This window comes from Myotis brandtii, unplaced genomic scaffold (assembly GCF_000412655.1).
Source record: "Myotis brandtii unplaced genomic scaffold, ASM41265v1 scaffold100, whole genome shotgun sequence".
In the NCBI taxonomy this organism is placed as follows: Eukaryota; Metazoa; Chordata; class Mammalia; order Chiroptera; family Vespertilionidae; genus Myotis; species Myotis brandtii.
Genome location: NW_005353326.1, coordinates 822,961 through 838,023, shown reverse-complemented (window position 1 = coordinate 838,023; position 15,063 = coordinate 822,961). Strand labels below are relative to the sequence as shown.

The following is a 15,063-nucleotide window of genomic DNA, read 5'->3' as shown; positions in this document are numbered from 1 at the left end:
ATCCTCTCCAACACTTGTTGTTTGTTGATTTGTTGATGATAGCCATTCTGACAGGTGTGAGATGATACTGCATTGTTGTTTTGATTTGCATCTCTCGTATAATTAGTGACTTTGAGCATGTTTTCATATGTCTTTCAGCCTTCTGAATGTCCTCTTTCGAAAAGTGTCTATTTAGGTCCATTGCCCATTTTTTGATTGGATTGTTTAGCTTCCTTTTGTTAGTTGTATAAGTTCCCTGTAAATGCTGGAGATTAAACCCTTATCGGTGATAACATTAGCAAATATGTTCTCCCATGCAGTGGGCTTTCTTGTTGTTTTGTTGGTGGTTTCCTTTGCTGTGCAAAAGCTTTTTATTTTGATGTAGTCCCATTTGTTTATTTTCTCTTTAGTTTCCATTGCCCTAGGATAGTGGTCGGCAAATTCATTAGTCAACAGAGCCAAATATCAACAGTACAACGACTGAAATTTCTTTTGAGAGCCAAAGTTTTTAAACTTAAACTACATAGGTAGGTACATTGTTATTAACTTAATTAGGGTACTCCTAAGGCTTAGGAAGAGCCACACTCAAGGGGCCAAAGAGCCGCATGTGGCTCGTGAGCCGCAGTTTGCTGACCACGGCCCTAGGAGCAGTATCAGTGAAGAAATTCCTTCGGCATATGTCTGCAATTTCACTGCCTATGGATTCCTCTAGTATTTTTATGGTTTCTCATCTTATGTTTAAATCCTTTCTCTTTGTCTCTTGATAGTTCATCAATGTTGTTTATCTTTGCAAAGAACCAGCTCTTGGTTTCATTGATCTTTTGTGTTGTTCTTTTTAGTCTCTATGTCATTTATTTCTGCTCTAATCTTTGTTATTTCCCTCCTTATACTTACTCTGGGCTTTTCTTGTTGTTGTCTTTCTAATTATTTAAATTGTAAGGTTAAAAAGTTTATTATAACTAGGGGCCCAGTGCACAAAATTTGTGCACATTAAAAGGGAATTAATTAGAGAAAATATTTTAATATTGCTATTTGCCCTTTCTCTATAATAGAAGTGTCAGAGATGAAAGAAAATTAGTAAAATGTATACAAAAATCTCCCTCCTGTCAGAGTCTGGGGCATGCCACAGGACCCAGAGTCAAGTCCTTGCCCACCTGCATGTGCCTCAAAATCACGCGAGACACAGACCCGGCCGGCCCCAACCCCATCACGCCCCAAGGGTGGGGGTGCAGCCTCAGGTCCCCTGTCAAGCCCCACTGGGCGGGGGCGTGGCCTCAGGTCCCCTGGTGCAGCCTCAGGTCTCCTGGCCTGGTGCATGATGACTATTTGCATATTAGCTCTTTATTATATAGGATTTTTCTTGTTTCTTGAGATAGGCTTGTGGTGCTATGAATTTCCCTCTCAGAACTGCTTTGGCTGTGTCCCATAGATTTTTGTTTTTCATGTGTTCATTTTGATTTGTGTCCTACCTTATTTGTAATGGCCAAAAATTGCAGACCAACAAAATATCCCTCAGCAAGTGAATGGTTAGACAAACTTTCAATGTACTACCTACCAATAAAAAATAATTGATATGCACAGCAAATTAAATGGACTTCAAGGGAATTGTGCTGAGTGAAAAAGCCAAATCTCAACAGGTTGCATGCTGCATGATTTCATGTGTAGAATCTTCCTGAAATGACAAAATAATAGAGCTAGAGCATATTAGTGGCAGGGGTTTGGAATTATCAACAGGCACATGAAGATAGTTGTGTATTGGTGGAAAAGTTGTGCAGGGCCCTACCAGGCAGATACCAAGGGTGGGCAGTTGCGTTCTCATCAGGAGGCTTGACTGGGGACAGCACTAGCTGAGCTTCTCCTCAACTTCTCCAGGTCACTTTGTCCCGTCGGTCTTCTTCAGGTTACTGGCAGAACCCTAGTCCTTGTGGTTCCAGGCCAAGGTCCCCATTGTCCCAAGTGTTGGGAGGCCTGTGAGCTCTCCCTGTAGGATGGCCAGAGCCTGTCTGCCACTGCCAGCTCTCTGGTCCAAGCACATGGCCACCAGTTCCTGTTCCTATCCTTGCCCCACAGCCCTAGAGACCACACCCTGGGCTCCAGACCTGTATGCCTGCTTGCTCAGCACAAGACCCTGTGTGATCTGCTTCCCTGGTGTCCATCTGATTCTCTAGTGTCCCCTGGCCCTCTTGCACTCTGTGACCTCCAGGCACTGACAATGGGGCACATGCATTCAGCTTGCTTTGCTCAGATGGGGAAAGGGCAGTGGGGAGCTTGCCTGGTTTAGGTGGACACTGTAGTTAGCAAAAGGCACTTCCCCACCATGGACCAGTCAGCTGGGTTCTGTCAGAGGAATGACTCAGGGAGCAGCAGTCTCCACCCATCCTTGATCTGGGAAAAACTGTGACATTGGAAACAAAAGATGTTGGTTACACACATCCTACCTCAGGCCTGGCCCTCCTAGGCAGTGTTTCATTTCTGAGAGTCACAGAATCTCAGCTCAAATGCCCAGCCTTACACCGCATGGGCAAACTGAGGCACAGCAGGGTGGTAGGCCTGGACTGGACCCTCCATACCACTGTTCCCCTCATCCCACAGGGGCCCCAATCTCATTTCTACTCTCTTCCTCCCTGGACTAGGGACAGCCCGATGGCCTCATTTCACCTTTATCACCTCTGTGAAAGCCCTTATCCAAATATACTCACCCTGAAGTCCTAGGGGCTGGGCTCCAACATGTGAATTGAAGGGATGGGGGCACAACATAGCCATAACAGTCTCCCTGGATTCTGGCTGTCTCCTCAATCTAGGACTCCATCTGGACCCCCTGCCTGTGCTACGCGTGGGGAACCCAGGCTCACTGCACTCTTCACCCTCCGGGGTCACTGTCCTGTGCTGCCTGCTGTCCAACATCTGAAACCTCTCCATAAACTTTGTCTAGTTTCTCTATTGTTTGAGAGGTAGGGTAAATCTTGTCCCTATTACTTAATCTTGGCTGAAGCAGAAGTCTCCCCAGTGCAGACAGTTAGCCTGCCTCCACACCCCCTTTCCCACCTCGTCCTCCTGCCAGCCATGCTTGTCCCCAGGGCTGTGCCTGGGGAACCCACTCTCCTTTTGGTAGTAGCTCTCCACTTTGCCAAATCAGTGGTCTGTGTTCTTCCTTTCAAAAATCTGTTGTAATCTCTCCTCAACTTCTCCAGGTCACTTTGTCCCATAGATCTTACATGTTATTCATTTATTATCATTTTAGCAAGGTCTTGGGAGGAAGAAATCAATGTGTGGGCTCAGCAGTCATCTTTAGCCAGCAATTGTCTCATGTCTTTAGACAGTTAAATTGTCCTGGAAATGTTATTTGAAAATGGATCCCCTCTGGAGGACATTTATACTGCTTATAATTTTGTACTATTACAAATAATGCTTTGATAACTATCCCTGTCTACAGTGTTTGTGCCTCTCTGTTACTTTTCTAGCATAAATGCCTAGAGACTGGGTCAAAGTTTTGATGTGGTTAGTGAGCTCTACTGCCAGATAGCCTACAAAAATGCATTTTACCCTGCCCTTGCCAGCATTTTCTTCCTATGCTGAGGAAGGGCTTTCTCACTGTACAGGAACTCTCCTGTATTTTATTTTCATTATTTTAAAGTCCCTTTAATCCCTCTGAAAATTGTTTATGGCAAAGCCAGGCTTGTGTGACTTTTTCAAATAGTTAATTTATTCTCTTTAAAACCAGTTTTCAGTCAACATATCCCTGCTGCACATTTAAACGTCCACCCACCTCACAGTGGCCACAGGGCTGGACTGGCACTTGGGAGGGACACAGACATAGATAGGACCAACTTGTGGTCTGGTCCAGGAGGATGCCTGTTGGGTCCTGCTGGCCCAGCTGTGACACCAGCAGCCTCCCTCACTGACAGAAGAGCACCTCACCTGGCGCCCAGCATCTCAGGAAATTCTTCCCACCATAGGTCAAGTTGGAGCAGAGACAGACTGCCTGAAGAGGTGCTACCTTTGTGATTAAGACCTGACTGCACACAGGCAGGAGGGAATGGAGGTAAATCAGGTGTTCTTGCAGGGGGTGCTGCTGCTCTCTGCCCTGTAGTCAGCACACCCTGGCCAGTTGGAAGGTCCAGAAGGTACAGTGGACCACATGGCCTGGCACCTACATCTCAGGGATCCAGGCTGCTGAGTCTGCAGGACGAAGTCATGGGAAAGACAGGTCCAACCTGGTGGGCGGTGATTCAGGCTCCCACAGGTGAAGGCTCCTCAGCATCCTTGTCTCTCTGCTGCTGGCATCTGGACCCCTACTGAGCTGACAACCTTGCCTCCCTGGCCTCAGAGGAACCTGCTAACATTGAAGTTGCTCCTGGGTCAGGGCCAATCCCAGGGAACATGCTGACCACTGGGGAGGCTTGGCATGGCCTCCGCATCCACATCCCCTCTTGTGAGCTGGCAAACCCCAGGAGTAGGGGCACCTGACTGAACATGGTGGTCTCAGTGTCAGAGCTCCACCGGCCAGAGAGGAAAGGGAAGAGCCTGAATGCCATGAGTCTTCAGCCACTGAAGTCCAGCCATGAGGAGTGGCCTTTAGGGGCAGGAGCCAGGCCTTGATCATGGCATGTGTCAATCCAGCCCCTAAGTGGGACTAGTGCCTCTTTCACTTATGCTCTAGGTGGGAACAGTCATTCAGTCTGAGCACCTGTCCACTTTTTCTGCTGGGTCTGTGGTGGGCATGGATCAGTGCTCACTGACTGGGACCATGTGCTAGGGGCACTGTCTCTACCAGTGGTGGATAAACCAAGGAGAAGAGCCTATTCAGATTTCTGGTTTGGAGTAGATTATTCATACAAAATCTTTTCTCAAATCAGATGTTAGTGTCAAATTAGGGGATAGACTATTTATGATTTAATTAAAAAACAAAAATTTGAAAATGTATTTTTAAATTTCCTTTGAGACTATTTGACCCATGGGTTATGTGTTGTAGGCCTGGCTAGGTAGCTCAGTTGGTTAGAGCATCATCCTGATATGCCAAGATTGTGAGTTTGATCCCCGGTCAGGGCATATACAACCAATGAATGCATAAACAAGTGAAATGGCAAATCAATGTTTCTCTCTGTCTAAAATCAATTTAAAAAGAAAGTGTGTTGTTTAGCTTAAGTGTTTGAAAAATTTCCAGGTGCTTTTCTGGCACTTATTTCTAGTTTGATTCCACTGTGGTCAGAGAATACACCCCAATGATTTCATTCCTTTTACATTTGCTCAGATTGGTCTATGTTGCACAGCCATTTGAAAAGAAGGCACATTCTGATGCTGTTGTATGGGTGTTAATCAGACTTCTTCGGTTGTTGAATTCCCTGATGCCCTTGTTGATTTTCTATCTGGTAATTCTTCCCACTGCTGACTGAGGGGCATCAATGTACCCGATAATTGTGGGTTTGTCTACATCTCCTTTCAGCTCTAACAGTTTTTGCTTCATGGATATCGAGGCTCTGTTGTTTGATGTGCACAAACTTGGAAATTATAATGAAAATACAACATATCAAATATGTGGGATGCAGCTAAAGCAGTGAGAGGAAGTTTATAGCCCTGAATGCTTACATCAGACAGGGGACAGTTCTCAAGTCAATATTCTAAGTTCCTGTCTTAAGAGACTAGAAAGAGAGGAGCAAAATAAAACCAAAGCAAGAAGGAAGGAAGTAATAAGAGGAAAACAATAGAGAAATCAGTAAAACAAAAAGCTGGATCTTCAAAAAAATCAATAATGTTTACAAACCTCTAGTAAGACTGAAGAAGATAAAAAGAGAGAAGACACAAGTCACCAATATCAGGATGAAATGGGGACATTACCATGATTACAAGGTAATGCTATGAACAACTTTCTGCTCATAAATACAACAACTAAGGAGAAATTGACCAATTCCTCACAAACTAGACTACCAAAACTCAACCAAGATGAAATAAACAAAAATTGATGTAAATAAGAAACAGACTCATACTAGTAGATGCAGAGAACAAACTAATAGTTGCCATATGGGAAGGGGTGGGGAGACTAGGTAAAAAGGTGAAGGGAGTAAGAAGTATAATTGGCAATTACAACATAGTCACAGAAACATAAAGTACATCATAGGGAACATCTATATATGTAAACTAGAGGCCAGGTGCATGAAAATTCATGCACTGGAGTGGGGGGGTCCCTCAGCCCGGCCTGCCCCCTCTCACAGTCCAGGAGCCCTCAGGGCAGGAGGTGACCCGGTGATCAGGGGAAGGTGACGCCCCCATCACACCTCTGCTGCTGCCACTGCCAGCAGCGCAAGCCTTGGCTGGCCCTGGTTACCTGAGCTTCGGGCGGCCCTGGGCAGCTGCCATCTGAGGCTTGCCTTGGGCTGGCCTGAGCGGCTGGGGGGCTGAGGGGACTGGGCGCTGCCATTTTGTGGCTGTGGGCGCTGCCATCTTTGAGGGTGGGGCAGTCAATTAGCATATTCCGTCCTTGTTGGCTGTGGGCGCCACCATCTTTGAGGGTGAGGCAGTCAATTAGCATATTCCCTCCTTATTGGCTGTGGGTGCCGCCATCTTTGAGGGCCGGGCAGTCAATCAGCATATTCCCTCCTTATTGGCTGTGGGTGCCACCATCTTTGCGATGGTGTGAGGGTCAATTAGCATATCCCCCCTTTATTAGATAGGAAGCCTAAGCAACAGAACAGCTGAATGACCAGAACTACTGGAATGACTGAAACGACCGAAATGACTGGTCGCTATGATGCACACTGACCACCAGGGGGTAGGTGCTCAATGCAGGAGCTGCCCCCTGGTGGTCAGTGTGCTCCCACAGCGGGAGCACCACTCAGCTGACAGACCTGTCCTGGTGGCCCACTGGCCTGGCGGTAGCCACTCCCTCAGTAGTCCTGCAGGTCCAATTTCCAGAGAATGGGCCAGGCACCGATGGACCAGAGCCACCAGCATGATCCCGACAGCGCTGCTGGCCTCCTGGAAGTCAGCCTCCTGTACCGTGGCTGCTTCCCCACCCTCATCACTCCACGAGGGAGAAAGGATATAAAAGTGGCTGCCAAGTGGCTCCTGACAACTGGTGTGAACATCAGTGGGATGGATCTGAGTCACGGGCTGGCAAGGGGGTCCCACTGCCCGCCCAGAGGGCTGATCACGTCTTAGCAACCCCTCCCCCTTGGGACTCCACCTGTGCACGAATTCATGCACCGGGCCTCTAGTAGTCAATAATATTGCAATAACTTTGTATGGTGCCAGATGGGTACTAGACTTATCAAGAGGATCACTTCATAAGTTATATATATGTCTAACCCCTATGTTGTACACATGAAACTAATATAATATTGAATGTCAACTGCAATTGAAGGGGAAAAAAAAGAAGCACCCAAAAAAGAAATCTCCATGATCACATAGATTCACTGGAGACCTCTATCAAACATTTAAAGAAGAAATAACACCAATTTTATACAATTCCTTCTAGGAAATAGAGGAGATGGGAATAGTTCACAACTCATTTTAGAAAGCTAGTATTACCCTGCCTGACACCCAAACCAGGCAGATAGTACAAAAAAGAGAAACCTACAGACTAATATCCCTTATGAACATAGAAGCAAAAATCTGCAACAAAATATTAGGAAATTGAATCTAGCAATGTATGAAAAGAATTATACACCATGACCAAGTGGGATTCATTCTAGGTATGCAAGTCTGAGTCAACATTTAAAGTCAATCAATGTAATTCATCATATCAACAAGCTAAAGAAAAAAAACACCCATATGATTGTATCAATGCAGAAAAAGCATTTGGAAAAATGCCAACACCCACTCATGACAAAACTCTTAGCAAATAAGAATAGAGGGGAAATACCTCTACTAACCTATAGCTCATTTCATACATAGTGGAGAAAGATGAATGCTTTCTTCTTAAGAGTGAGAACAAGGCAGGGATGTCTGTTCTCACCACAACTATTAAACACTGTGCTGGAAGTCCTAGTAGTGGAATAGGACAGAAAAAAGAATAAAAATCATACACATAGGTAAGGAAGAAAAAACTGTTCCTATTGACAGATGACATGAATATCTACATAGAAAATCCCCCCCCGCCCCCGCCCCCGCCAAACCTTCTAGAACTAAGTGAGTTCTGTAAGGTTGCAGGATACAAGGACAATGCACAAAACTCAAACACATTTCCAGATACTCACAGTGAGCATGTGGGAACTGGGGTGCAACACACAGCACTGTTTATAATCACTCCAAAGAAAACAAAAGTTACAAACTGAACACAACGTGTCTAATATCTGCTTGCTGAGATTACAACATGCTGACAGAAAAAGTCAAAGATGATCTAACTAAATAAAAACACATTCTGTGTTTGTGGACTGGAGGACTCCATTCTCCCCACATTGGTCTCCAGGTATAGCATGATTCCTATCACAATCCCAGCAAAGCTTCTTGTTGGCACAGACAAGCTTATTCTAAAATTTATATGGTAAGGTGCAGGCCCTGGAACAGATAAACAGTCTTGAAAAACAGGTAGAAGAATCACTCTACCCAACATTAAGGCTGCTTTACACCTACAGTAATCAAGACAGTGTGGTATCAGAGGCTTAAAAATGACAGTGGAGTAAGTGGAAGCTATACTGACACTCTTCTGGACCAAACGAAATAAAACTAAAATATAGAAACACCACCCTGAAAAATCAACTGAAGACTAGCTGGAGAGAACCCTGATAACTAAGGACAGAAAGTGGAGACTGCGTAGAGACTGGCAGGAAATGCAGAGATGCGAAAGGGCTGTCTGGGTCCCACAGACAACAGCTGAAGGTCTGGAGGGATATCTCAGCTATAGGGGGTTCCCACTGAAAACTCTGGGGTTTAAACCCCAAGCTGAGCTCCCTGTTCCAGAGAACCAGACTGGTAAAGGTGCCCACATAACACCTGGCTGTGAAAAGCAGAGTTGCTGTCTGCCAGCCAGAGACAGTGAAAATGCAGGAACCATCTTAAAGGGCCAACACACAAAATTTTGTGTGCAGCCACTCACCTTGGGCTCTGGCAGAGGGAGGGCAGTGTGGATTGGAGATGTGTGAGAAGAGTCCAGAGTTGGGGGCTCGGGGGTTGGAGCTTAGAGGGCAGCCACCCTGTTTTCTGTGCTGAGTCATTCACTCATGCTGCAGAGGACATCTTTCTCCATGGACCTTTGCTATCAGGCGATTTTCCCCCTGGGGGAAGGCAGTTGCTGAATCCTGTGGGAAGACCTCTTGCTCCATCCTGTGGTTGATAGCCTGAGGCTAATCAAGTCTGAATGGGTCAGAGGTGGGTCTCTGGAGGCTTTGAGTATTTGCCTGATCTCCTTCTGGGCCCAGGGTTAGGAAAGGCAGACTCTGATGCACGTCTTGGTCTTTTCCAAAGACAAGCAGCCCCAGCAGAGGGAACCCCAAGCTGTGAATTGCTGATGGTTCCAAACAGGGTACTCAGGGCCAGTCAGAAACAGCATCTGACATAATCCTGCACTAGAGATTGGGAGTCGTAGCAGATCCGCCTAATACATAGACACAAACCCAAACAGGCAATCCTAATGGGGAGATAAAAAACAAAAAACAACAACCGCCAAATGAATGAACAAGAGAATTCTCCAGAAGAGGAGCTAAACAAAATGGAGATAAGAAATTTATCAGATATAGAGTCAAGAATAATGATGGCAAAGATGCTCCACATCATGAGAAAAGATACAGTAACTATGAAAAAAGACCAGTCAGAAATAAAGAAGGACATAGCACTAATAACACAGTGGAAGGAATAAACAGCAGATTAGGGGAAGCTGAGGATTGGATTGGTGAATTAGAAGACAGGGTAGAAAACTCTTGTTTTTCAATTGTTTTTTTCTTTTTGGCTCTCTGATTGTGTGATTTGACAGCTTAAAGGAGCTGTGGGACAACATGAAATGTAACAATATTCATATAATAGGAATGCCAGAAGGAGAAGAAAGCAAGCAAGGGATAATGTGTTTGAGGAAATAATGGCAGAAAACTTCCCCAACCTGGTGAAGGGAAAAGTCACACAAATTCAGGAGGCACAGAGAGTCCCAAGCAAGAAGAACCCAAACAAGGCCATGCCCAAATACATCATAATTAAAATGCCAAAAATAAAAGACAAAGAGAATCTTTAAGGCAGCAAGAGAAAAGCAATTTATCACCTACAAAAGAGCTCCCATAAGTCTGTCAGCTGATTTCTCATCAGAAACTCTACAGGTCAGAAGGGAATAGCATGAAGTACTCAAGGTAACGAATAGTACAGATCTGAAACCAAGATTACTATATTTAGCAAGCTATCTGGTAAACATATATGCACCCAATATAGGAGCACCTAAATACATTTAAAAAATACCAAACTTCTAGAGGACTTTAAGGAAGAGATCGACAGCAATATAGTTAGATTGGGGACTTTAACACCCACTGACTTCACTGGATAGATATTCCAGACAAAAAATTAATAAGGAAACAGTGACTCTAAATGACACACTGGATCAGATGGATTTAATTCACATTTATAGACCATTTCACCCCAAAGCTGCAGAATATACATTTTTCTCAAGTGCACATGGGTCATTTTCAAAGATAGACCACATGTTAGGACACAAAACAAGTCTCTACAAGTTCAAGAGGACTGAAATCATATCAAGCATCTTCTCAGATCACAATGGAATGAAATTAGAAATCAACTATAGCAGCGGTTCTCAACCTGTGGGTCGCGACCCCTTTGGAGGTCGAACGACCCTTTCACAGGGGGCGCCTAAGACCATTGGAAAACACATATATAATTACATATTGTTTTTGTGATTAATCACTATGCTTTAATTATGTTCAATTTGTAACAATGAAATCGGGGGTCACCACAACAGGAGGAACTGTATTAAAGGGTTGCGGCATTAGGAAGGTTGAGAACCACTGAACTATAGTAAAAACAGTAAAAAACATTCAAACACATGGAGGCTAAATAGCATGTTATTAAACAACTAGAGGCCTGGTGCATGAAATTCAGGGTCCCTTAGCCTGGCCTGCCCCCTCTCACAATCCAGGACCACTCGCCCCCAACCACTCATCTGCCTGCCTGGTCGCCCCTAACCACTTGACTGCCTGCCTCATCGCCCCTAACCGCCTCTGCCTGTCTTCCTGATTACCCCTATCCACCTTTGCCTGCCTGCCTGATCGCCCCTAACTGCTCGCCTGCCTGCCTGATAGCCCCTAACCACTCAGCCTGCCTGCCTGATTGCCCCAAACTGTTTGCCTGCCTGTCTGATTGCCCCTAACTGCCTCTGCCTCAGCCCCCGCTGCAGTAGCTTCAACCAGAATGACATCCGGAAGGTCATTCGGCTGTCCAGTCTAATTAGCATACTACGCTTTTATTATTATAGACAAATGGGTTGCCAATGAAATCTAGAAAGAAATAAAAAACTTCCTGAAAACAAATGACAGTGAACACACCCAAGATCTCTGGGACACAGTAAGAGCAGTCCTGAGAGGGAAGTTCATAGCACTACAGGACTATCTCAAAAAAGCTAGAAAAATTAATAATAAACTATCTAACCATACAACTTAAAGAATTAGAAAGAGAACAACAAGAAAAGCCCAGAGTAAGTATAAGGAGGGAAATAATAAAGATTAGAGCAGAAATAAATGACATAGAGACTAAAAAAATAATACAAAAGATCAATGAAACCAAGAGCTGGTTCTTTGAAAAGATAAACAAGATCGATTAACTGTTAGCCAGACTCATCAAGAAACCAGGAGAGAGGTCCCAAATTAATAAAATCAGAAATGATGCCTGGCCGGAGTGGTTCAGTGATTGAGCATCAACCTATGAACCAGGAGATCAGGGTTCGATTCTCAGTTGGGGCATATGGCTGGGTTGCAGGCTTGATCCCCAGTGTGGGGCATGCAGGAGGCAGCTGATCAATTATTCTGTTTTATCATTGATATCTCTCTCTCTCTCTTTCTCTCGCTTTCTCCTTTCTTCTCTGGAAACAATAAAAATATATATATAAAAAATCAGAAACGAAAATGGAGAAGTAACCTCTGACACTACAGAAATACATAGGATTGTTAAGAAAATACTATGAACAACTATATGCCTACAAACTGGACAATGTGGATGATATGGACAAATTCCTAGAAAAATATAATCTCCCAAAACTGAATCAAGAAGAATAAAAAAACCTGAATAGGCCAATAAGAAACAAAAGCAACAATAATAAAAAAAAAAATCCCAGCAAACAAAAGCGCTGGTCCAGATGGCTTCACTGGGGAGTTTTATTAAACCTTCAAAGAAGAACTAACACCTATTCTCCTCAAACTATTCCAAAAAAATGCAAGAGGAAGGAATACTGCCAAGCCCTTTTTATGAGGCCAGCATTATCCTAATTCCAAAACCAGAGAAATAGGCCAATATCCCTGATGAACATAGATGCTAAAATCTTAAATAAAATATTAGCAAATTGGATCCAGCAATATGTTAAAAAGATTATACACCATGACCAAGTGGGATTTACTCCAGGGATACAAGACTGGTCCAAGATTCACAAATCAATAAACGTGATCCATCACAACAACCTGAAATAGAAAAATCTCATGATCATATCAATAGATACAGAAAAAGCATTCGACAAAATACAACACCAATTTTTGATAAAAACTCTCAGCAAAGGGGGAATAGAGGGATCATATCTCAGCATAATAAAGGGCATATATGACAAACCTACAGCCAACATCATATCCAATGGGCAAAAACTAAAACCATTTCCCCTAAGAACAGGAACAAGACAGGGATGTTCGCTTTCACTGCTCTTATTCAACATAGTCCTGGAATTCCTAGCCACAGAAATAAGACAAGAAGAAGAAATAAAAGCATTCAAATTGGAAAGGAGGGAGTAAAACTCTCATTATTTGCAGATGACATGATATTGTACATAGAAAACTCTAAAGGCTCCACCAAAACATTACTAGATTTAATAAATGAATTTGGCAATGTAGCAGGATACATAATAAACATCCAGATATCAATGGCATTTTTATACTCCAATAATGAATTCTCAGAAAGAGACACTAAACAAATAATCCCATTAACCATTGCAACAAAAAAATTAAAACACTTAGGAATAGACTTAACCAAAGAGGTAAAACACTTGTACTCGAAAAACTACAGGACATTGAAAAAAGAGCTAGAGGAAGATATAAACAAGTGGAAGAATATACCGTGTTCATGGATTGGTAGAATTAACATCATTAAAATGTCCATACTACCCAAAGCAATCTACAGATTCAGTGCAATCTCTATTTAAATCCCAATGGCATATTTCACAGATCTAGAACAAATACTCCAAAAATTTATATGGAACTAAAAAAGACCCCAAATAGCCTCAGCAATCTTGAGAAAGAAGAATAAAGTTGGAGGGATCACAATACCAAATATCAAGTTATACTACAAAGCCACCGCAATCAAAACAGCCTGGTACTGGCACAAGAACTGGCATATATAGCAATGAAACAGAACAGAGAGCTCAGAAATTGACCCAAGCCATTATGCTCAATTAATATTTGACAAAGGAGGCAAGAACATACAATGGAGTCAAGACAGTCTCTTCCATAAATGGTGCTGGGATAATTGGACAGATGCTTGCAAAGAAGTGAAACCAGACCACCAACTTACACCATACACTAGAATTAACTAAAAATGGATAAAAGACTTAAATGTAAGCCGTGAAACCACAAAAATCATAGAAGAAACCATAGGCAGCAAAATATCAGACATCTCTCGTAGCAATATATTTATGGATACATCTCCTAGGGCGAAGGAAACTAAGGAGAAAATAAACAAATGGGGCTACATCAAAATAAAAAGTGCCTGCACAGCAAAAGAAACCATTTAATAAAATGAAAATGGAGCTCACTGTATGGGAGAACATATTTGGCAATGATACATCTGATAAAGGTTTAATAACCAAAATATGTAAGGAACTCATACAAGTTAACAAAAGAAAGACAAAGAATCCAATTAAAAAATGGGCAAAGGACCTAAATAGATACTTCTCCAAAGTGAACATACAAAAGGCCAAGAGACATGAAAAAATGCTCAGATTCACTGATCCTCAGAGAGATGCAAATTAAAACTACAATGAGGTATCACCTTACACCCGTCAGAATGGTTACCATCAACAAATCAACAAATGACTAGTGCTGGTGAGGATGTGGAGAAAAGGGAACCCGAGTACACTGCTGGTGGGAATGCAGACTGGTGCAGCCACTGGAGTTTCCTCAAAAATTTAATATGGAACTGCCATTTGACCCAGTGATCCCACTTCTAGAAAGATAGCCTAAGAAACCCGAAACACCAACTAGAAAGAATGTATGCACCCCTATGTTCATAGCAGCACAATTTACAATAGCTAAGATCTGGAAACAGCCAAGTGCTCATCAGTAGATGAGTGGATAAAAAAGCTGTGATCCCTTCACACCATGGTATACTATGCAGCAATAAAAAAGAAGGATCTCTTACCCTTTGAGACAGCATAGAGGGACCTGGAGAGTATTATGCTAAGCAAAGTAAGTCAGTCAGAGAAAGACAAGTATCACATGATCTCACTCATATGTGGAATCTAATGAACAAAATAAACTGTTTAACCAAATGGATCCAGAGACTTGAAAGAATGGAACTGACTGGGAAAACTCAGAGGGAAGGCAGCGGAGGGTGGGTAGATGGGAAGAGATCAACCAAAGAACTTGCGTATATGCATAATTCATGGACACAGACAGTAGGATGGTGAAGGCCTTGAAAGGGGGGTGGGAGGTTGAAGAGGGGTTGTGGGCGGGCTAGAAGGTGTCATTGGGGGGAAAAAGGAAACCTATGTAATACTTTCAACAATAAATTTAATTTAAAAAAAAGACAGTGTGGGCCTGGCTTGCGTGGCTCAGTGTTTGAGCGTCAATCTATGAACCAGAAGGTCATGGTTCGATTCCCGGTCGGGGCACATGCCTGGATTGTGGGCTCGATCCCCAGTGCAGGAGGCAGCAGATCAATGATTCTCTCATCAATGATGTTTCT

The 15,063-nt window shown here is 43.4% G+C and overlaps 1 long non-coding RNA gene across 1 annotated transcript in view; it reads left to right on the top strand.

Moving 5' to 3' along the window:
* Positions 1 to 12,091, top strand: part of LOC106725053 — a 32,783-nt gene extending 20,692 nt beyond the window's left edge. The window contains exon 3 of the long non-coding RNA XR_001360920.1: positions 12,019 to 12,091. This is a non-coding gene — a long non-coding RNA (uncharacterized LOC106725053). The remainder of the gene's footprint in view (positions 1 to 12,018) is intronic.
* Positions 12,092 to 15,063: the final 2,972 nt, after the last annotated feature.